This window comes from Trachurus japonicus, chromosome 24, assembly GCF_045865225.1.
Source record: "Trachurus japonicus isolate A0001 chromosome 24, Traja_1.0".
In the NCBI taxonomy this organism is placed as follows: Eukaryota; Metazoa; Chordata; class Actinopteri; order Carangiformes; family Carangidae; genus Trachurus; species Trachurus japonicus.
The window spans coordinates 17,121,152-17,146,182 of record NC_140930.1 but is presented as its reverse complement, the minus strand read 5'-3'; the positions used below and the strand labels follow the sequence as shown (position 1 = coordinate 17,146,182).

At 44.1% G+C, this 25,031-nt stretch overlaps 1 protein-coding gene across 2 annotated transcripts in view; it reads left to right on the top strand.

Moving 5' to 3' along the window:
• The first annotated feature begins 19,970 nt into the window (after window positions 1-19,970).
• The window catches only part of LOC146961773 (prospero homeobox protein 1-like), a 38,049-nt gene continuing 32,988 nt past the window's right edge, over window positions 19,971-25,031 (top strand). Inside the window, exon 1 of one of the 2 annotated variants that reach the window (XM_085771387.1) lies at window positions 19,971-20,217. The gene's annotated coding sequence lies outside the window, so the exon portion shown is untranslated. Of the gene's footprint in view, window positions 20,224-25,031 lie in introns of both variants that reach the window. The other variant, XM_085771388.1, reaches the window with a different exon arrangement.

Below are 25,031 nucleotides of genomic sequence, written 5' to 3'. Positions count from 1 at the left end.
CAGAAGGTTATACACACAGCAGCGTACAGTAGATATTGATGTCGTCAATAAAAGTGTCTTGGAGTTATGTCAGCCGACTAGACGCTCCAAGGTTAAGCGGTGCTAAGCACACCTTCTCCTCCTCGTTAGACACTGTTTGTCTCAGTGTCAATCACGCCATATGTCAGCCTCGTTTATGTTTGCCCGTTCACTCGCAGTGACAACTTTTCTTGCTCCCACCACTGTGTGCCCCCCCCCTCCCCCCTCCCCAACCAACCCACACACCCCCCCACCATCCTCCTCCCCATCGCAACACACACATCTAATCGTAGGTCACCCTCACGGTTCTGCATGTGTTGAACTAAGGAGCGCTGGTGGGGGGTGGAAGAGGAGGGGGACTGGGGGGGGGGCATCGGTTATCACTAATCACTAACACTATGGCTAACGGTAGTGCTGTGGAAGCAGTAGCCTAGCAGCCGTGTGATCTCCAGCTAACCTTGCCCACGGGCCTCTTTTGTCTGCACGCCGCACACGGCTGGCTCCATCCTCTCTCTGTTATTGAGCGGGTTGTTGGTGAAGAGGGGAGGGGGGCTAAATCAATGGCGAAACGCTGGCACTGTTCTCAGGACAGTGACCGAAGCCCAGTCTGTTGGCCCCCTTTGCCTCCCTTCCACTGAACTCCCCCCCTTTCCTCCTGCCTGCCTCCCCTCAACCGGTCTTCCACCCCTCAGTCACCACCACAACCACCCCCCCCCTCCACCCCTCTCCGAAACCCCTCCTGTCTGATTGACACTTGAAAGGTGGCCGAGGACGGGGCCGGAGGCGATGTTCCACGCTCTGGAACCCTCCGTGCAGGGGAACAGCTGGTGACATCTGCAGAGAGGCCCACAAAAGGCAGTTGAAAGCGTGCAATCACGTCCCCTCCTTCTCTTCTTCCCTTGTCTCCCTCACTCTCTCGTTTCTCTGTCTTCCCCCTTTTCTCACCCTCTGTCTCTCTCTCTAACCCTGCTCTCCCTCCTCGCGCTTTCTCTTTCATTCTCCCTGCTCCTGTCTCCCTCCCTCTCTCTGCTTCAGATGTCCCCTCTATCTCCTAAGAGCTGGCCCTTTTGTCTAAAGCGGTGATACAGGCACCCATGCGCCTTTGAAATGCACGCTTTAAACTTGAAGAGCTTACGCTGGAGCATGTGTGTCTGAGCAAAACGAGAGAGGGTTGATAGAGAGAAAAAGGGGGGGAGGAAAAGGAGGGGGACACACAGTGAACGCCTGTATGTTGTACAACAGCAAAACAGACACACTCCTCTCTCTTTAAAACAAACTCCCTGTAGTCATTCCATTTATTTATCTGTCTGCTTCTTCACTGAGAATTCACCCAGTGTCTCTGCGTTTGATCTTCTTACATGGAAAACTATCGGCTGTATTGATATCCACGTGCACACGCCCAGTTAAAAGCTGCCTTTTAAGAGGCCCCATTGTCCCTGTTCAATGGCATTACCCCGGCTCAGCTCACAGTGAGTGCTTGGGAAGCGGAAGGGGGTATCGACTCCCGTTAAAAGAATCCAAACGCGTCCACTGACGAGACACACATCGCCCACAGGAATGTCAAACTTCCGACCCGTTCCCCCGCTCCCTCCCTCTCCATCTTTCTCTCTCATCACTCCATTTCTCTGTCCCAGAGTCAAAGGCTAACGCTGTGCTATCTGTCCTCTAGTGAGTGTTTTTGGAGATTTCACACTCAAATGAAGGTAATCATTCTGAAAAATTCATGCATAAACTTTTTGGTCAAACTAAATTCCTGCACAGCGGCAGTCATATGAATCCAGACAATTTGGAGTATTTGCCTAACTTCGCATCACTTAACGACACAAATTTCCTCCGAAGCTCACTGGCATTTTTTTTACCTGGCCACACCTGTCACTTCCGGCCTCCTCCTCCTCCTCCCTCCATCTCTGTTACCTCCTCTCCTCCTCTAAGAATGTAAAGGAGAGGTCAAAAGGTCGGCATGCTGCAGGTGCCCTCCTGGCATCAATATTTCAGAGCTGTGTGAATCCCTCCTTTCAGGGAGCCGCTCTCGCTGACTGAAGGTATCTTCAGGACCCAGGGGCCGGCTGACGGATGAGCACAAAGCACCCGTCAAGCTCCGAGCAGCGCCGCGGCGAGCACTGTCCGCGTTATGAGTGTGTGTTTGTGTGCATGTGAGCCCCGGGTGTGTGTTTTCAGTGTGTGTAAGCGGAAGGCTCGGGCAGCTCCCCTGCGGTCTCCTTTGTTGGGCTAACCTGCTGTTTGAATGGAGTGCGAGCTGTGAGTGACAGAGGAAAGTGTAGCTGGCTGTAAAGTGAGATATTGACCTCTCAATCGCCATGGAGGGTGTGCGGGGGGAGTTAAGCGGTCAACAGTTGTGTGTGAATGTACAGCTGTACATGCGTCGACGAAGGTGTGCGGAGCCTATAAACAAGACTGTAGGTCAAAGCACAGAAAGTGCAAAGTGTAGATTCGCTCGATTATGTGCTCGCAGTTGCTCGTAAAATTTGTCTCCGAGTGTTTGTGAATGAACTGTTGCCGTCAGGTGAAGTGGCAGCGCACCCTGCTAGCTGACCTAGCCGCTCAGTAACATGAAACAAGATTCCCCCCAATGATAATATTCAGTTTCAGCTCTGCCAGCGCGTCCTGTCTGCCCCTGTCCAGAGCCCCTCCAAGACAAAGGGGGAAGGAGCCTGGCGGGGGAACAGTAGCTTCTTGTTATTATGACATGTGGTAACATGAACTCCTTGGAAGACTTCTCCTGTCATCCTGGCCTGAGGTCCTCTTTATTCCACGGGCAGGGGATGTGGAGGTCACGACCTCCTGGACAGATTATGCTGGAACATGCCGCGCTGTGTTGAAACTGACTTGAATAAGTTTATTGGCTGAGCCAGTGACGGCCCTTTGTGAGGACTCCCTCGGGAGGCTGAATACAGATTAGTCCATGGATTGACTATTCATATCAGATTGTACTCAGCCGGAGTTTTATCTAACATCACACTACACACTGTCTTCTCTTCAGCTAGAGGAATTTGAGCTAAAATCAGAGGATCACATGATCCTGGATCCTGACCTTCGTTATTTCACAGCGATTTCTTTTTTAGTTTTTATTATCATGTTGTTTTGTTTTTTTCATTCACCATTTTAGAAGATGCATCAAACTTAATCAGTAACCCATTTCAGACTATTTCAGATTTTGAGAAAACTTTTTGAAATGTTGCGAAAAAAAGTAAAGACAATATGCAAATTACCCACGTTTCCCTCAACTAGTTAAACTTTGCAACGTAGGAAGCAGAGGTTGTGAACTAGGAAAAAATACAATGTTTTCAAACCCCAAATGAAGAAGAATGAAAACCAGTCGCCTCAGAAATAGAGAAGGCGTTAAGATTTTTTCAATTGGACAAGTTGTTATTCATTTTCCATCTAAGATAACCTGTGTTATTGCGCAAACAGCTGATCAGTCATGTGAGAACTTTACTCCCTTTCAGAAAAGGCGTTCATAAAAATGTTTTTGTGCAGATGAGGTTTTTTTATTTGACATTTCCATCAACCTTTTCTAGTGTAATACATACCAATATGTTGAAGAAAATGTGGTCTGAGTCGTGCGTTTAATCATCATCCCTTAAAGTCAAAATATTGTCGTTAAATTAAGTTGTCCTGAGTAATAATTTTCACTGACATTAAAATGTCTGTATTCTCTGTTGTACTGAATGCATCTATGACAGCTTTTGTGTCTAATTGATGACCTGAGACACCTCCTGCAATTAAAAGGTGCCTGCAGGCATCTGCTGTAAACTCTCCTAACAACGCTCACACTAACTTTTTATAGCAGGAATTAAAAAAAGATGGTTGGTAGTTAAAATATAAAAAGAGGACGATGTACTGTATATATCGTCCTGAACTGGATATAAGCTGAGTCAGAATGAATTCACACAGATGATGAAATGTTAAGTATTTGTTTACAGGAGATTATGGCTTTTGATGGCCAACTTCTGAAGTCCTTGAAAACCTGTCATGAAACATGTGACAACAAGCATTTTCCCCTCAACACTTTTTTTTCTCGTATTGGCCGGTATACTAGACAAAAAGTGTCAGTGACACTCGGCCTCTGACAGACCCCTGCTATTTTTAAAGTCTTGTTTGTTGCACTATTAATATTCTCACTCTGTAGTCTGTGGCAGGGTTCAAAGGCGCACGCCACGGTGTAGGAGATGACAAGTCTGCTGTGGCACCGAGCGAGCCAAAAAAGTGACAGCAACGTGGCTGCTCTCTCTTGTTAACGAAATAAATAAATGTGCTCTGAAAAGCCAATAAGCGGCGGGCGGGAAGCGGAGCCAAGGATCGCTGCGTCAAAAACAACCGCTTCAGCCATTAATCTCTCTAACTCTCTTAGCCCCCCTTCTCACTTTTTCTCTCTCGCTCTCCTCTGAGAGAATTACTGCCATAGATGTATAATTCACGGTGGTTTGGCTTTAGAAGGCAGTGGTTCTGTTGGAAAACACGGTGACAGCCAAGTTAGCGCACCATCTCATTCAACTCAGCCACCTGTTCACTGGGGAGGGGGCAGAGAGGGACGCTTGATTTATATTTCATCTTTCCTCCTAGTCTAATGACTTTGTTGCGCAGTCAGGCTGGAAATCGTCTCATGTATTAAAGATGACAACTTAAAGGAATCCTAAAGCCCTGACATGATTGAGCACTTAGGCAGACACTTTTGCTTGTAGTTTAGATTGCTTGTGTCAAGTTTAACTTGTCAGGTTCCTATTCCCAAGACCAACTCATCATTTCAAGTCCAATCAGTGTCATCAAGTTTAAAAGAATGGCAAAACTTTGTGCGTTTACGTGTATTAAACTGTGATGAACATTTCTGGCAGCTTTCCCAGTCTTTCACCAAGCAATCGTTCTCATTTAAATGATATTATTTCATCATCAATCAAGAGAGGAGGAAGAGATTGTTACATCGAAGCCGGTATTGTTTGTATGTTTTTTTTTGGGGGGGGGGATTTATGTGAACCTGTATCAGTGCGGCTGTACACGTGCGTGCCCATGTCAGCGCCATTTATTAGCGTGGCATGATTTTTGGAGGTGAGGAGGAATAACAAGTTAGGGCTTTGGCAGCCGCTCGCTCTCGCCCATCTGCGCGGCCCCTGCATCAGTCTCAGGGTTTCCTCGCCGATGATGAGGGCTGTCAGGGGCTTTTTAACCTCCTAACTGCTGCTCCCCACCGGCCCTAATCACACATTAATGACATCAGGAAGACCTCGGGGCTGGCCGCGGTGCTGCCTGCGCAGACAGAGTACTGATGAAGAGGGCAATTACCGACCAGCAAACAGCATAACCTCCACTGATCTGTACAGGGGTTATGGGCTATTAGCGCGCAGGTTACGCTCGCAAGATACAGCAGAGGCTTAAGGAAGGATCTGGTGCTGAGTGTAATTGGGGAGGCGCGCGTGTGTCTGTGTGCATGTGTGCAATGATGATGGTGATGATGATGAGGAGGAGGAGGAGGGGGGACCTTTATTATTCTTATTTGAAAAAAAAAAAACAGTTTTCACTCATTTTGTCCATCAATTTTTCGCATTTCTTCCTGGATCCGTGGCCAAATCCTCACCTTTGACAAACAAGTGTGTGATTTCTAATTACTATGCACAAGGAATGGAACTGTGAAGCACCTCTGAGTGTGAAAACTACTGGGAAAACAATTCATATTTCATCAAAATGTCTTTGATTTCTCCCAGACAAACACACACCCACACGCCGGTCCCTTCACGCTGACATACACACACACACACACACACACACACACACACACACTCACGCTGAGCTCTCGGTCCTGTCCGTTTCCTCCTCGCTCCGAGATGAGTGAGAGTGTTTGTATGAAATATTAACAGGCCATTTGCTCCTCTGCGCCTCTGTTTGAGAGCTGGATGTTGGCCCTGTGTCTCTGGTCCCTCTTTGAGGCCATCTGCTGGGTACGGGCACCAGGGAGGTTTCCGGGAGGGGGCCCTGTCACCCAGGCAGGCCGGCCCAGAAAGCAGCCCCGCCCTGGGGATCGATACACCCGACCTGCTGGGTGACGGAGCATCAAAGCTCTGCAACCTGCCAGATCACTGTACATGCTACAAGGGCCACTGATATGTAAACGCTACTGCTTACCATCAGGCCCCTTGGGGGACCCTACGCAGTCTTTGTGCCACTTCTGAGGGGCTGTTTTCAGTGCAGTTTATGTGCTATTTATGTTAGCCTTTGTAGAACAGCAGTTTGGTCACAGAGCCCTTGACAAAATGCCCAGAATCCCTTTGGAGAGGTTTTCATTTCCTTTAAAGGCGGCCTCACATGTTTGAAAAACTACTTAGAAGATCTTTTTTAGTTCCCTCCCAATTTGTAGTCTGAAAAATTAGGTGTAAATGAAGAGTAACGGGGGATTGTGGGAAGCTCAAAGACGTCCCTTCATCGCTGTAAGAATAGGTAAACGGGCATTAGAATAAACACTAATCACAAAGGCGTGTCAATAATTATTGCCACTGTTTTCTTCCCATACAGTAATTGTAGCATTTCATAGAGACACTTTCCTTTCATGACATCAATCAAATATGCTTTAGAGCAAGTATATTCAATCTGTGAGGGTGTGTGTGTGTGTATGTGTGTGTTGACATTTGATGTCCTTGTTTTGGGTAATGGATTTGTCCCTGGCAGAGAGAGGGGCTGGGCCAGAGGCGGTCTTATGAGGCCCCTGGGTTAAGGAGGCTGCATTAGCCCACTGCTAACTGATTACTGATCAGACAGCTGGTGCACACACACACACACATACACATACACACACACACAAATATCCACAGACTTGTCTGCGTGCATACATAAATATGTGCACATGTATTCGCAACTGCGCTATTACCGTAATTAAATGCTCCTGAAATGATGAAAAGTAATTGTATGAGCCTTTAAGAAGCTCTGCCATTATTTCTTTATGGAGTAAAGCTTTTAAAAATCTATATTTCTCCTGCTAGTAATCATTTACTTGTTTTAAATGCACCACATGACCCAAATAAGCCCTATATAAAAGCCCTGCAGGAGAATGTGATATAACATAAAGACAAAGATTAGATGTGTAATATAAAGAGATGGATTAGCATTAGCATTAGCATCGAGGTATCAGCATCATACTCATCTGCATTCCTGACCAACACTGGCCATCTCTCAGGCAGAAGAGTCTCTCTCTCTCTCTCTCTCTCTCTCTCTCTCTCTCTCTCTCTCTCTCTCTCTCTCTCTCTCTCTCTCTCTCTCTCTCTCTCTCTCTCTCTCTCTCTCTCTCTCTCTCTCACACACACACACACACACACACACACACACACACACACACACACACACACACACACACCAGGACTTATTTTAGCCATGTATCCTGCATGCACACACTCTCACACTCTCTCTCTCAGCCACACACACACCACGTCTTGGCCCTTCTCTGGTTGGTCAGTGTGTGCCAGGACACCAGTGCCATGAGTGTCCATGTGTGACACTGGCAGCACCTGGGGCCTCACAATAAAAATACAGATCATCAGAGGTCTTATTCACAGACCAGCACACCGTTACCCCTCCAACACTAGAGCGCCCTGCATGATCCACTGGCCCTGATCCTCCACATTCAAACAGCATCTGATCTCTTCTTTTACTCACAGAAAAACAGGATGTCAGGAAATAAAGAACCTTAAAAACCTGACTTTGCTTAAATATGACGCTCTGTTCTGGTGTGGATTAAGATTTTTTACTAATTCTAAACTCACACAGTCAGTATTTTGGCTTCAGCACCGAGGATTTGGGGGGAAAAAAAGTCTTTATCCATAAAGATGGCATCCCATTACTACGCACTTTGAACTACATTAAAGAGGCTGGATAGCCAAAGCACTAAAGCCACAAATGGCTCATGGAAGTGTGACACAACGGAGAAGAATAGCTCTGATAGTGTGTTAATGGACGATTTTAGTGTCGGATTACACCCCATGGGAGCAGCTATAGCTACGGTATAGTGTACGCTAACAATAAGGCTCAAAGGCACCCTCTCTCTCTCTCTCACACACACTCACACACACACACACACACACACACACACACAGGAATATTTGGCTGTTAAAAAATTGGAACATAATTCATAAAATTCAGATTCAGATTGGATTTAATTTCTAAAGAGATTTATATGTGTCAGGGTTTGCTGGAAACTGTGCGGCTGTGTACATGTGTATTGGTGTGTGTGTGCGAGTGTGTGTGTGTGTGTGAGAGAGAAGGTATGTAATGGTTAAATAAGGCAGATTGAGGTGTTAACATTATTATTGCACATTTCCTCCCATGAAATAAAGCATTGTTTCCTCCCTTGCCATCACGATGGGAATACCATAATCCCAGATTAAAAAGGATGGGTTAGCGGACACACAGCAACACACAATGAGCCTTTTGTGTCGGTGTGTTTGCGTGTGCGTGTGTGTATTTGTGTGTGTAAAGCGTTATTGTTTACTGTACAGCTTAAACACCTGCGACAGGGGGAGAAATGTTCTCATGCACGCACTTTTGCAATGTGCCACTCTCTATTCAGCACCAACGGCAAACTCAGATGTGCACACATGGGCCGCAAAACAGCAACGCGCGTGTCATATGGTGTTTTAGTGCAATGATCTGTGACAGGAAAGAGCGGAGAGTTGTTCCAGTTTCCTGTCAGTGAGTATTTGTCTCATAACTTGAATAGTCTTAACAGTGCGGCCTAGAAATAGACTGATAAATCTCCAAAAACTGAGCAGATTCAGTATTATCCTCCATGCCCGCTCCATATGATGGAAATTTTACTTTAACCGTGTCTCTTTGGGGTCTCCTGGGCCATAAGCAGGGGCTAAGTCCCCCTCACTAAAACTGTCATAGTTCTTGGTCAGTCATGCAAGAGAATCCATGGGTCACAGTGCGGGCTGGAAAAAAGCAGCTCACAAGTTGCTCACTGTGACAGATGTCCTCGGGAAGATTTCTCCACAACCCCACCACCACCACCACCCCGTCCTCCCTCTCCACCTCCGTCACCCCCGTCACCCATCCCTCCCTCCCGACTCTCTCAGTGCTTCTATAAGCTGGGAGAGAGCAGCGAGAGGTGATCCCGGCCTGCTTAACCTACTTCCCAAGACCTTGCTCTTAAAATGTGTGTGTGTGTGTGTGTGTGTGTACATGTGTTTGCACTCAAATGTTTGTTTACTCATCAGGATAAATTCAGTATTAGTCTGGAAGCCGGTATCTGTGTCTTGCGTATGTTAAAATCATGAAATCTGTCACTCTGATGTTCTGAGGAAACACAGTGGTATTACAAATGTATTGGTTATCAGACGATGGTCATGTTTAAAGCTGAAACATTTAGTCAATTATTCAATTCGTTGACTCAGGAATCGCTTGAAGTTTCTCATTTCTTTCTCATTCTAAGTTTTGAGGCTCTTCTTTGTCTCGTGTGATGGTAAATGTGATGTGTCTGTGCCTCAGGCTGTGTTGGCTCAACTAAGAAAACAATTTAAAGAGGTCACATCGGGGGTCAGGAAAGTGTGATGCTCCTATTTGTCTATTTTCTGGTCCAAACCATTTATCAATCAAACAAGAAGTAACAGTCACAGTAGATTCAGCCCTAATGACATTTTCATGATCCATATCACAACCATGCAAGCTTATTACCACCATCTGTATTTAAGTTAAATGTTTTCCCTCAGTTCTTCAATTTTAACTTTTTTTTTACTTGTGAGACACTGAGTTGTGAGAAGTTTCCCTTCGTAGTCTCTCTGCAGTTCACTGTATTGTGAGATTCAAAAAAAAAAAGGTAGACTCATTTTTATCTGAGGAGTATTATTTCAATAGTTCAAACTTCTTTCAGATTAATATACATAAATCATATAAATATAAATCACCTCTGTGTAAAATCTTTCTTTTTAAAAAAAAAAATCATTATATAATTCATATCAGAGGAGTATTTACAACAGTTCACTTGGAGTGGATTGTGGGAAACTCAGATACGATGAGTGGATAAACCCTCTATGCTCTGATATACAGAGAATACAGGGAAAACATTGATTAAGTATCATTAAAGAATGATTAATCTAAAGTCTTGACAGCAGTAAAACAGATCAAGCCATGTGAAACCTTTTTTTTTTTCAGAGCTTAGGTCCGTAAAGCCGAAGTTGCCCTGTCTCTGCTCAGACACGGCGTCCCCGCCACAGAGGTTGGATTAGGGACCTTGCAGTAACTAACTCTTCCATGTCATTTGCAGTGAGACAAAGATCAATCAGTCAGATGAAGGGAGGGAGTCTTTAGATAAAGAGAAATTAAACAGAGGGAGAGAGCGGCGACGGGAGGAGGGAGTCTCTTAAATAAAGAGAAATTAAACAGATGAAGGGGATGGTGTCTTTAAATACCGTTCAGCCCCACTGTACGGCCTCCCTCATCCTTTAATGTAATGAGAAGAGGAGGAATAAAAGGCTTGGCCCTAGGATGAAAAGGTGATGGCATTTTTTTATTCTTCTTTTTTTCCCTGAGCGGTGAAAGCCTTATCCTAATGTAGATTAGATGTTAAATCTGACACACAGAAGGTTGAAGCTTTGGTTAGAGTCTGTTCACCTCATTTCACTTGGCCCGGCCAAGGGTGACAAGAGATTGTACGATGTTCAGATAAACATAAAAAGAAAAAGGAAGGAAGAGTCACGCATCTGCAGTATGACTCTACATTTATATTCTTCTCATTTCTGCGTGGGCTTTTAAAAAAGAAAAAATATTAATTGGTATTTGTGCCATTTCCTGACGAGGGTCCAAAAGAAAAAAGCTCTGCACATGCAACAAACACACACAGACAACACAGACTTCAGCGTATCACAGTGTGTGTTCATCTCTGCTGCACTGAATTTGAGGATAAATGCCATTTGTTGGTCAAGCAGGTCATTAGTGAGTGACAGAGACGAGGAAAAAAATCTGTGTGTGTGTGTGTGTATTTCAGTTGTACACTATCTTTGTGAGGACATCAGTGAAAGGCTGTTTGTGCATTCATCAGATTTTATTTTTTAGTTGCAGGTTAGATTTAGGCTGCTGTTACATGTTACTAGGTAGTTGGCATGACGGTGAAGGTTAGGGTAGGGGGCTACGTAATGCATCATGTCTTCACAACCATAGTAAGACTCAAAATGCGTGTGTGTGTGTGTGTATTTTTTTCTGTAATAATAATCCCTATGAAATCCAGATTTCTCAATCCGGTAGCTCAAGCTGACACTTTAAATAAAATCATTCTAATCCCACATGGTAAGAGAAATGAAAATGAGGAGATTAACATGGTGAAAGAGGAGGGAGGGGGGCACACCCCACCTCCCCCCTCCCCCTCTCTCTCTCCCATCCATCCTTGCACCCCTGTTGCTTCCTTCCCTGAGAGAGAGAGATTATAGAGTTTATGGCAGGTATAAAACTGACTGCTTTTAGTAATGGTAGTATTTTTTTTTATAGTGGGGGTCATTTAGAAAGCAACTGTTGGAATATGTGTGTCTAGATTTGTGGGTGGGCGTGTGTTCACTTGCACACACTTGTGTCTACCAAGGGAATACAGTAATTGGACACTGGCAGCACCACTGATCCAATCAAATGAAGGGGAATGATCTCTCTCTCTCTCTCCATCACCCAGTTGTCTCTCCTAATGTAAAAACTCAAATACCCCCCCCCCCACACACACACACACACACACACACACTCCCAGTTCATTCACACACATAAATTCATGAATGGGTGGAGTTTGAGTGTGTTGGGGGTCTAAAAGAATTTAGCATTCACACTGAAAACTGCTTTTCTCCCGCGTCACTGTGTTAAAACGGCTAAAACGATAAACCTGTTGAAACTCACAACAAACCACAGAGCATAGATGATCATCTCCTAGTTTTTTATTTTTTAATCAATTTAGTTGGCCATCAATTTAGTGAAAAATCAATAAGAAACAGAGGCAACCAAGCCAAATGAGATTAACACATTTACATCTTTTTCATGGAAGTCAATATGGAAAGTCACAGCCTGAATACCACGGGAGTCAAAAATGAAATGAGTAATGGCTGAATTAGGTTTAGCTGCATCAGTATCTGGGCCCTGGGATCCACGCTGCCTCACTGTCACTTGTTAAAGAGGAACTATGCAAGATTTTCACCTTAATTGCTCCGGAGTAAATGTGATGGTTAAATGACTTGTTATGGGGAGAAGCTGGTGTCTCTTGGCCGAAAACCAGCCCTTCCGACCTCGGTGTCCCAGCTCTCGTCTCGCAAGAAACATGGACTGCTTTACGACACTACAGTACAACACAACTACACTACACTACAACTACAACACGCACAGTAATCCATAATCTCTTGTTAAAGTTACCCACCTCGGTAGACGTCGCTTCACGGATTGGCTTCTTGCCGGCTTCATTGAAAACAAATGTACATGTCACCAACCTGCCCCAGGGACAACAGATGAAAATTAGCCACTGTGGCTAACTCTGGCACATTTACATTGATGGTAAAACTGACATGTTAATTAATGTGCACTGTCCCTGTTAAATAAATGAAAAATTAAATGAGGGGGAAGTTTTAAGTTTTAACGACAGTGAAAATATGCACTCGAAACTGTACGGGGAGCGCCACAGAGAAAAAAGCGACCAAAACAGAGAAAAAGCAACTGGACTTAGTTCCCCTTTAACACTCTTACTGTAGTAACACCTAATAAATAAGTGACCAGATTCATTACACTAACTATGTCAAAACAATGCAAAAGAAATCCCTGTTATAGAGGTTTTGCATGATCTGAAATATCTTTTTTCCCCCCAAACAAACAGAATCATCTCATGTGCCAGAACTTCAGGCTTTCAGATCCATTGACAATGAACTAGTGTAGCGAAGCGCTACATGGATCCTATTTTCATAGTTTGTGGCATCATATCATCCCGTACTGACACTAATAACACTGCAGTAACCATGACAATAAAGTGAGTCATCAGAGGGCACAGGAAACACAAGCGTCCTGACGATCAAATGATGACAAACACGGAAACAATCAAAGTCTCTTAATGTGAAGAGACAACAGCGTGTTCAGGAAGGTTCCTAACAAACCCCTCCACTCCAGGTTAGTCCAACTTATTTAGCACAAATAATGAAGACGATTAGTAAACTCCTCACCCACCCTGTCTGCTGTAAATCCAGCACAGACTGACTTCCAGGTTCAGCTTTGACTAAAACCACGTATTGTTGTTGTTCTAAAGTCATTTAAAAGAACTGGTTGAACTGGCAGGTGTGCGACAACAGGTTTATTTGTAGTGATGTTGCCATGCTCCCAAATCTCACCGTCGCCTTAAGTGAGTTAAATGTCACCAAGACTGATAGAAATATTGCCAAAACTAAGATAAATATTTCAATTAACTATTATTATCCCCCTCATTACAAACCCTTACAAGCGCTAACCCACAAACTCAGTCAAATATGGAATTAAAAAGAATAAATATTCCCCAAAATAATGCAGGTTCCACTTCCACAGTTACTGTTTGAGAAATAGGAGTTAGTATCTACACCCCATTATCCCAAAAAAGCACTGGAGCAGGTCTTCAGTTTGGGTAGTGAACACTTCATAATCACTGTTTTTACGGCTTAATCCAGCTCTTGTCCTCATCCTTCCTGCTTCCTCCTCTCTTTATCTCTCCATCTCTGCCTCTCTCTGCCGACCTTCCTCTGCTCCCTCTCTCCCTCTCGTTCTGTCACCTCACCTCCATCTCAGCTTTTCATTTAGATGTTTCCCTTGATGCCGTATTTCTCTCCTCGCTTTTTTGTTAACCCTCTCCCACACGCACTTTATCTCCATATGATTCATTTGCCCTCTCTCCATCTCCCTGACTGTCCTCGCAATCTCTCCCTCCATCCACCCCCTCTATTCATCTCTTAAGCACATCCTTTTTTTCTCCTTCTCTCCTCCATCTCCACCGCCATCCCTTCCTTTTAAAGGATAATCTTCAGCTAAGTGGACAGCACTTCGCTCTCTCTCGTTCCCTCTTAAGTGACCATACGATAATCTCAGGACTCTCGGTTGAACCCCCGCACTGAGGGGGGAGAGTGGACGGATCAGGAAGCCCAGAATGGAAGCCCTAAACTGGGTCAAGACAAGGCCAGCGCCTGGGTCCTCTGGGTCGGATTGGACCAGAGTGGGATGGAGATAAGGCTGATGCCAGACAAAGTTGGAGGGAGATCATCAGAACAGATGGACATCATCTCTCTATCCTTCTATCTATCTTGCTCCCTCTTTCTCTCCAAGGCTGCACAGTCTGGACTTTGAGATGAAAAGACAACAAAATCAAAACAAAGAACCGATCTGTTTGTTTAGCACCAACACAAAAGCTCATCATTCGGCTCAGATGGGGATTTTGTTGTGTTTCTTTTTCTATTTAGACACACAAAAGAGGCTGAAAAGGGGGAAAGGAAGATGCATTTGTGTCGTCCGGGGTCGGTTAAAGGACATTACACTGGATGCAAACACACATGACGCACACACTCATTCAGAGGTAGTGCTGAATGCACAAGATTCATCATGGCTCCTTTCTGAAGAGAAAAGAAACCCTTAGTCAGTTCACACACAAACACACACACATACACACTCATCTGTTTTTTTTTTTCTTCCTCTGTCCTCTTTACGGGTCAGCGGGTGAAAAAAGCCGCTGTCACTTTCCTCTGGGAGGCGTCACTGACAGGCAGGCTGACCACCATAAACTTCCGTACAGGAAGAGGAGATTCCTGCAAGGAAAAGGCCAGGAGGATCAGGAACAGCCCCGGGCATCACTTGTCCTCTGGCTTAGCTAAAGACACTGAGTTCGCAGAGGGTGTGTATTAGTCTGTGTGTATGTGAGGGAAGCTGAGGTCTGGGTGGGTAAACCATCAACCTATCACTACACCAAATAAACAGGATAAAAGTGAATTATAGAAATCTGGTAGAAAACAAAGTGATGTACCTTAGCTAATAACTCTTTGCACAAAAGCTCCGAAACAAAATGTTTCTTTAACCTTCTCCTTTACATCCACTGTCTTGTTTTTCTTCACATGTGAGTGTAGATAATTGAAACTAGTCAGAGTGATACTGCACCAGAGGCACAGACATTGTAAAGGACAGCTCTTTGAGGTTGATCTTATAGGATTCACACTTAATGCTATCGTCAGTATGCCTACAGTGACAGTGTTACCATGCTGATGGCTACCACTCGTACTCTTTACCTCTTTTGTTATCTTATTTCAACAAACACATTAAGATTTCGTCATTAGTTTCAAACAAAAGTACAGCTGAGGCAGAGACTTCCTACTTACAGGTATTTGGACATAAATCAAAGTATTAAAGTGACATTTTGACCTGTTGGTGTTGCTATAGATAAGTCTGTCCAATACGCACCCCAGAAATTTCCCTAAAAACATACATATCAACCTCATGGTACAAGATTAAAAGTCAGGGGATCAATAGGATTCAATGGGGTTCATCCTCTTGAGACCACGAATGTGACGAATACATTGGGTTTTGTCTGATATATTTCAACCTGAAACAAATGTGGTTTAGATAAAGAAATGGGAAAAAAAACACATAACCCAATTACTAAAACCCCTATAGTATACTTTTAAGATAATAAAATGTAATTTTATATTTTTGCAAAATAGGACACAACTGCATTTTCACTGGATTTCCCTAATCTTGCCAATCCCACAGGTACTTTTCTCTTCTGTGTAAAACACAAGCCGCACCTGGAGACACACAGTCCATCTCAGAACATTTGCAGGATGGAGGAGGGGACATTATTCTTAGAGCCGCTATTCATACCATCAGAACAAAGGAGACAGCGTCCTATTATGGGACTCTCCTATGTCCTAACGCTGGATCTGTACTGTCACAGGTGCCACTGCTGCTCATTTATAGTCAGGTTAGCCCATGGTTAAGGCATGGAGCTGTGGTCTGACATTCACACACACACACACACACACACAAACAAACACAGTCACGCACACTCATACTGTTCACGCACTGCATGCTGCTGAGTGAAAGAAGCTGCTTATGTGTGTATAAAGAGGAGATTACTCTACTGTCTCTTCTAGGAACTGCCCAGTGTGTCTCTAAGTCTAATGCCTGCACAATGTGTGTGTGTGAGTGTGTGCGAGAAAGGGAGAGCATGTGTTTCTATGCATGCATGAGTGAATATTTGAGTTTTTAGTAGTTGTACCTCATGGTCCTGACCAGCGTGGATCAGTAAATATTTCCTTTTGACTGTATGGTATGGTAATGAATGAAGTGCATGGTTACTCATGCATGTGGATGTCTGTGTGAGTGTGATTGTGTGTGTCCATGTGTGTGCGTGTGTGTGTGTGTGTGTGTGTGTTAGAGCGTAACAGTGGGATCTTTTATCTCGATGACAATGATGCCACAAATAGACACATGCCTCGCTATTCTTGTCCTCTCAAGGCTCCTCTGGTGTTCTGCTGGACACACTTACACATACAAGGGGTTATGGAGAGATTTAGTGTGTCTGTGTGTGTGTGTGCATGCACACCCACATGCAAACACCTAGTGTGTGTGCTCATGCATGTATGTACAAGGACATTTTAGGTGACTAAAGTCATATTCCGGCTAAAACATGTGCTTCCTCTCTTTAATAAAATGGCTTTTCAAATTAAAAAACACTGTTGCATATCAGTGAACTTGTTGGAAATCCAGAGCCTTTTACTTATTACATTTTAGTGAAGTAATCATTTGTGAGGCTGCATGCCAAAACACATACAACAGAGTTTTTTTTCCAATGTGGGTTTTGTCTGGTTTTGTCTATAATAAGACCCTCAAGTGGAATGCCAAGAACCAACCGCTGTGTGGACTGTTTGCTTAGCTTCTCCCTCTGCAGCAGTAAAAAATCAAGGGAAATAATCAGCAGATAACCCAACGCTTCACGCATTCTTTATTCTTTGTTCACTTTTATGTCTCTGTTGGGCGGTGAAGGGTTTAGTGCTCCATTATGGGCCTGTGCACTTGGCTCCTCTGGTCAGGAAGTAAAATCATCTCCTTTTCTTTCCAGAAACATTATACTTCCTCCAGAGGGGGTCATGAAGGAAAGGTGCACCTTCTCAGCCAAATGCGGCACACCCTGAGGTAAATGGAGCGGAGGGAGCTGATTGGCCCAAAGCACCTGAACCAAGCTGGCACACGACAGGATGAGGGTGTCGGCATCCTCCTGTTAAACGTTTGCTTCCTGCTGTTTTGCTGTTCTCTCTTTTCTGTTTCTCCCCTATTTTTTTTCTCTTTCTCTGTCTCTCTCGCCGTCTCTCTCATCCCACTCTCCAAACAGGAAGTCATTGGAATTGGAAAAAAATGTTAAAAGAAGATGGAGGAGGGGGGGGGACAGGGGCGGGTTGGGCTGAGGTGGAGGGGGGGGGAGCTGTGTGTTGTTCCAAACAATCAGAGCCCTGCCCAACCTGTAGCACTGTAACGCTGCGGCAGCCGAAATACCAACGATAGATAAGTTAGACGGGAGAGGAGGAGGAGGCCGGAGGAACAATGGCACGGATGGAGTGAGAGATGAGCTGGAGGAAAGGAGGAGGAGGGTGGATGAGGGGGTATGGGGCATAGGTGGTGGTGGTAGTGAGGGGGGGGGGTCTTCTCTAGGGTCGTGCTCGGAGGGCGTCGGGCAGCACGAGAGGCAGGATGTTATGGTTTATTCAGCCCAGGAGTGGGGGCGACGTGAACAAGGTGTGCCTTGCCCTCAGCACCAGCCTCAGCGTGATTTATAGCAGTGCTGGCAGACACCTCTGTCCACGGGGAAGTCTTTGAAAATGCAGGGTGTGTGTGTGTTTGTGTGTGTTTTGACCAGATGTAGGCATGTGTATGTGCACGGTACGTATTTTCGAGTGTATGCTCTCATCTGTGTGTAGTATTTCTGTGTGTTCAGTCAGCACGTCATTGGCTGGCAGTTTTTAACCTGTGGTTGGAGCATGTCCCTGCTTGGCCCAGCAGAGGATAGCTGGTCAAGCTACTCATTAATTACAACCTCTACACATATATCACACTATATATAAACAACTGGAACTTATAGGCAAAGCACATTGTAATTAATGAAAACAGTGTATGGAGAGGCACTAATTTAAAAAATGTAAATACACGCTAATGGAAAAAGTATCCAGATCCAACATTACATTGTGGTCCACATTGTAAAAATGCTCTTAATAATAAAAGTCCTGCATTTAAAGTTAAAGTACGCATAATAAGTTATACTGTTATTACTGATGCATTCATTTACAAATGTAATTTGAATGTCTTATCTGTGTGGCCTGGAAGGCATCAAATAAACAATTCATCTGTTTGTTTGTTTTAATGAAATCTTTATCTGCAAAGAAACAATTGTAACAAGAACAAACTTTCTTTTCTTTCTTTTTTTTTTAAAGTTGCACAATACTAAGTGTAAGGTCATATAAAAAAAAGGGAATTCTCAAGTAAACTACAGCTGGAAATATGTTGACTGAGCCAGGGATTCAATTTTCAATTAACAAGTGAACCTGAAAACATCACTCTCCTCAATCTGTGTGTGTGTGTGTGTGTGTGTTTGTCTGTCTGGGCCTCTGTGTGTGTGTGTGTTTACAGGCCAATTATAACAGCGTCAACCTCCTCCTGACCTCCCCTGAGGCAGCCACCAAAGGTCAAAGAGGGGTCAAGAGAGGTCACCAGCGAAAGGCCTGCTCTGCTATGCTGAGGACGGCCCAGCTGGGTGCCGGCCGGGCCAGACTCCCACACTCGGGGTCAGAGGTTACGCAGATACATAAACCTGACAAGAGGGTGCCAACAGGTACAAGACGTGTGAATGTCCACTGCTGTAACAGGAGAGCGGACTGCTGCAGAGAGCTAAACTTATAACAGGAGACTAATGTGTGTGGTGAGAGAGCCACTTTAAAGCTACTTAAGCCTTGAACATGTCACTTCATACCCTATAGACGCCTCTCTTTATGGTATTTGGGGAGGTGCAGAAAGACTGCAGCACAGGTAACTGATCACTAATTAGCCTACTCTTAATTGCTTCAGTCAGCGTTGTGCAGTCTATGAGAGAGAGAGAGAGTGTGTGTGTGTGTTTAAGTGTGTGTGTGTGCCTGTTAACCAACCATATAGTCGTAGAAGCTATTAAAAAGTCATTAACCTGCGTTTTATTTGAAGCCCCCTGCCCCCGTCCATCACAGCCCTAATGTATTTTCCGTGAGGGGTTTTTTTCCCCCTTCAGATTTAATTTAGCTACTCTTTGATTTTACGACTCGCCTCTGTTATTGTAGGATATCTTCTCCTTTCCTTGTAATTTTATTTTATGACATGGAGAGAGTCGAGTACAATACGCCCCCCGGGGAGGACCACTTACCTCCACGCCAACAAATATAATTACCGCTGATCAGAGGAGCGAAAACAGACCGCCGCTTATCTGCCACGGCCCGTGTTTTTTTTTTTTTTTTTTTTTTCAAGCAGCTGCAGTAGAGGATAATGGCTGTGGACATCTAAAAAAGAAAAGCACATAGGCTATCATGATATTATGTGCAAAATCTCATTGAAAATTTTGCAAATTCATGAATGTATCTTGTTTATAAACACAGAATACATGTCTCAGAGGAGAAAGCCCACGATAATACAGGTCATTGAACGCCACTTATTGATTCGGCGTTGATACAATGTTTGAATTAACCTGATTTGGTTTTTTTTGCCCCCCGCCCCCTTTATTACTATTAAGCGCTTGTCTAAAACAGGCCTACACCGTGGGGCAGTAGAGAGCAGCGTGGACCCTCAAAAATGAAGTCAAGCCATGTTGGATGAATGCCGAATGTATCACATCGCTCTGTCACACACTCACACAGAGTAACTTCAGTCGTGTTGTGGAAAATACGCAGTTTAAGAGCCGTGCCACGTTAAAATAGTGATATTTGTGAACGGAGTTTGGAGCGGATTTGAACCTCGCCTTGAAACTGACTCAGAGCAGCCGGAGAAGCAGCTGAGCTCCGCGGCCTTGCAGAGAATAAACCCGGCGAAGTCACCGCCAGAAGTAAACAGCTAAAGTCCTTTCGTGTTTACCAAGTAGAGTCCTCTGCTCCATGTTGACAGGTGAGAGTTCATAGGAGCAAAGTTGGTCCCCTACCAATGAAGCTGCGAGCCTGAGTGTGTAACCCCCAAGAAATGGTGAGTGTGTGTGTGTGTCTGTGTGTGCGTGTGTGTGTGTGTGTGTGTGTGTGTGTGTGTGTGTGTGTGTGTGTGTGTGTGTGTGTGTGTGTGTGTGTGTGTGTGTCAGACAGGGAGAGAGATAAACAGGGAGAGTTGCTGAGGGGGCTCTTTGACTTTGAGCACATAAGCCCTTATTTCATGGTGCCATTGTTTGTTTTAAGGACGTCAGGCTTAATACAGTTCCAGGCGATTTCCCAGCATGTCCGTCCGCCCAAGCACCTCCAAGGCGCTGTGTGCGCGCGTGAGTCTGTGTGTGTGCGCGCGTGAGTCTGTGTGTGTGTGTGTGTGTGTGTGTGTGTGTGTGTGTGTGTGTGTGTGTGTGTGTGTGTGTGTGTGTGTGTGAGAGAGAGAGAGAGAGAGAGGTTGCGCGCGCTCGTTGCCGTGTGTGCGCGTGCCCTTCATCCCAGTTGACTTTAAGCCAACAACACAGTGATTTTAAACATTTTGTAGACTTTCAAGGTTGTTCCTATAGTAAGACATACTGATTTAACTGCGTTATAATAATAATAAAAAAACATTTAATCATAAAAAACATTCACAATTTCGAGGATTTTGCACATGGCTCGGACTAATTCAGACGTTTAGAATATGTGGTTTTAATGAGTTTGACTGCAGCCATATTCCCATCAGCATCACTGAGCAGCATTCCTTTAATTGCCTATTACCTCTGCATAGGTCCAACATGAGGGGGGTGGGGGGTTATAATGTCAGACCAAACTGGTTTTTATCCAAATACTGAAAACTGGGTCTGTTAATATCTTAAAAGATGTTGCAACACTACATTTTATCTCTCACACACATGTTTAGGACCACGTGTGTGTGTGTGTGTGTGTGTGTGTGTGTGTGTATGAGAGAGCAGATAGTCTAGACAGTGTGTGTGTGTGTGTGTGTGTGTGTGTGTGTGTGTGTGTGTGTGTGTGTGTGTGTGTGTGTGTGTGTGTGTGTGTGTGTGTGTGTGTGTGTATGTGTGTATAAATGTAAATTCTTGTATGGTAGTCTATATCAGTTTCCCTGTGTTAAGGCGCAGTTGTTTTCCATTTCACGTGTTTTTATTATTGATTTTTCATCGTGAGGTTACTCAGCGCTTGGTTCATATTTCACCGTTCACCTTGTCTATTGCGTCACACATTTGCTTCTGCAACAGTGACCGATGCCCATCCATGCAAATACTGAGAGCATATTTTAATTTGAGTGCGAGCGTGTGTTTGTATAGTATGTTGTTGTCTCATGGCACGGCTCTGCAGGCCACAGCAGAAGAGGATGACCAACTTCTCTCTCTCTCTCTCTCTCTCTCTCTCTCTCTCTCTCTATCCCCTCCATAATCACCCCCTTACTTGTAGCCTCGAAAGAGGGATGTGGGTCATCGAGGGGCAACACAGTGGCAGCTATCACATCCCTATCCCCTGGCAACCAAGAAGTAATATCACTAATAATCATATCCATGCAAATTGCTGTTATTCTACTCCAGCACGTCTTCTTCTATGTCCAGGTCACGCGCAGGCTCATATTCTGATTTTTTTTTTTCCTTGACAACAGAAACAAGTGCGCATTTTTCCGGCAGCATCCTCATCTTTGTCATTGGTGAAAAAGCTGAATACATCAAGTCCTGCACACACACACATACACACACATCAGGGGCCCAACGAGGACTTAGAGGATATGAGAGTCAGACGCCTACTCACTTATTACACTCGGGCAAATCCTGCATCCTCCTCTCCTCCTCTCCTCTCCTGTGTCCTGTCTCCTAAACCTTTTTATTCAGGGACCCGGAGACCTCTCCGGAACAAAACAGCTTTTAGCGCAACCATCTCTCTCTGCTTGTGTTTTCGCAAATAGCTCTCTCTCTCTCCCTCCCTCTGTGTGTGTGTGTGTATCTCTCTCTCTCTCTCTCTCTCTCTCTCACTCGTTTCTCTAAAAAAGAAAAAAAAACTGTGTCTGTGAAAAGAAATGGAGCTGTTGTAGGAGCTCATCAAGTCATTATCTGATTAAGGCCATTTTTATAACCGCTGCTGCTCAAGAGATAATAGTCATTCTTTCAATAATAATTCAAGCAACTTAAAATTCAGCAAAAACTCGGCTCGGTTGTGTTTGTTGATTTCTGCACCTAAAACGAGACGAAAAACATCCCACGACGACCTTCTAATACCACAATAATAATAATAACAATAATAACATTTATTATAGCCTAATGATAATAACAATATAAATAGTTGGGCTGCCCATGATGCAAATGAATACTAAGGAAAAATAGGCCACTGCTTTCCTTCCACTCCACATACCATCATCACCGCGTGCTTACTTGTGGTCAGTGTGATTTAAAAAAAAAAAAAAAACGTACCTCAGGGAGAAATATTGTTTTCACTGCCTCCCTCCTTCTGCATTAGGGCCCTATACTCTAATAAATATGTCAATAAATTCAGCCATCAGTGCGCAATGCCAACGCGCATTATCAGTCTTGGGCATCGAGGTGTGTCGCACTCCCTAGCCCAAAAAGAGAGGGAGTGGGGGGTGGTGGTGGGTAGGGGGAGGTGGGTGCGTTTGAAATAAATACACGCGTTGATCCACCTGGAATGGGCCGCGATAAGAGCAGCCAGTGTTAACCAGCACGTTTCCTCTACACCTCACCCGAGTCTTCCTTTTCCAAACACGCGCTTCTTTAATGTCCCGGCCTGTTTTTCCAGCCTGTGTGCGCCACCGACGGCACCCAGGGGAGCCGAGGCCAAATCAGCCACAGGCCAGCGAGAGGGGAGCAAGGGGCCGGGACACCTGCTTTGGAAAAGACACTCTAGACACTAAACTTTGCTGACTTCGTTGCAATTCGTTCGTCCCAAAAAACACTTGCTTGCGACATGGAAAAGAGACTCGCCTTTTCCTTTTTGGCACCTGACAGAGAGGGGGGCATATGGAAAATAAGATTTCTCGTTAAGTACTTTAGGATCCTGTTTGCGTAGAGCATAAAAAAAGAAGATTCAGTGAGCAACAAATGAATCCACAGTGAAACTATGGAAGGGGGGGAAATTTGGAGAAAAAAAAACGCACACCCTTCTGATGTCCACAGTGCATGAAAAACTTTTTCTCAGCTGCAATAAACGAAACTCCATCCACTGATGATGATGATGATGATGATAATAATAATACACTATAAATAATACATGTTTTAAGAAATACAATTTTAAGCAATCTCTCACATGTGCTGTATCCCAGTTGTGCGGTTTCTCTTATTGGAGGAGCGCAGTCTGAGTGGAAATCTAGATGAACGTGACCTCAATTATCCAGAAAAATGTTTACACTCGATGAAGAAAAAAAAAAAATTCTCCCACATAAAGATTAATTTCAGTGGCACAAAAAAAATCTATGATTTCCTACAAATATTACTCAACTATTTGTGTACACACCTGTTGTAAAGGTGTACGGCTGTGGTGTTTGCAAAGCGTAAAAAAAAACTGCAGTGTAATTAACAAGGGTCTAATTTGTGCGGACGCGGGAGGGATGAGGGCGAAGCGAGCCGTCATCATTTCATAAATCAGAAGCGTCGAACAGGTTTATATGTGGAAAGGATCAGATGTCAACTGACCGCAGGCTTCAGCGTCACAGGTGGAGAAATTTCCACACAGAGAACACAGAAAATCTAATAATTCCTCAAATAAAAGGGAAAAAAATCTTACTTTCAACAGATAAATGTGGATTTTTTTCTTTTTTAATCAGTTTACACTCCATCATCTCTGATGACAGTGCAGTCTTTACGCACGCAGGGATATGTCAGTGGCAGCAGGTTGCAGATCCCAGTGACAGACGTTTCATGATGATATTGGGTTCTTAACTGAGCATTTCACAAAGAGACGTTTAGCTCTGGATAATCTGAATTCCAAAGCAAAGCTGAGAGCCTCTGTGCCGCTTTGCCTTGTTCATAAAAAAGACTTTGCTTGCAACCAATGAGAAAACCCTGCGCGTAAAATAACCCTACATGCCACTTTTCAACCTCCAATACCCAGGTGACCCACGTAACGTCCCCTTGAGAAACGGCAGTCTAAATGTGTACCAGACAAAAAAAATTAAAAACAACAAATGCGCTGTGACTTCCTAATATTTAGACATTAATAGATCAAATTACAAAGTTGGCAATCATTAAAAAATGACTGAGTTTGGATGAATGTTAATGCATTTTAATGGGTTCTCCACAAACCTGATCGAAACATGTGTTAACACACGGGTAAAAACAAACAAAAAAAACAAAACAGTTTGAGTCGTAAAATCAAGTGTTAATTTGTAATTTTAGCGGCACAATGAAGACTGTAACATGTCTGGAAACATTTGCATTTAAAATAAAACGTCCTGCACATTTCAGTTCACGTCGCATTCATCTTAAAATCATGTTGCTTTTTCTTTTCTCTTTAATCTACCGAATACATCGACAACAGGGACTAAATCTCACAGGTGATCAAACAAATCTACTTGTTTTGTGTATTTTCTCCACAGTCAACGTCCTGATTATTCTTATTCTGACTTAATTCCACACTTGATTTCATATCTGACATTTAGCTTTTTATTATAGGAACTTTCCAATTAAGATTTGAGGAACATGATAATGTGTAGTCTATGTGTTTTATTACGGGTTTATAATGGTGTAATGTCAAAGTGCGTAACGATTCTTACTCGCGCAGTCGGTGCTTTGAGAAGAAAGAGATTAGTAAGAGTGGTATTTCCTCTTTTTTCCTCCTCTCTCTCTCTCTTTAGTTGCAAAGCTCAAGTCCCCCCATTCTCTGGTCAAGTTC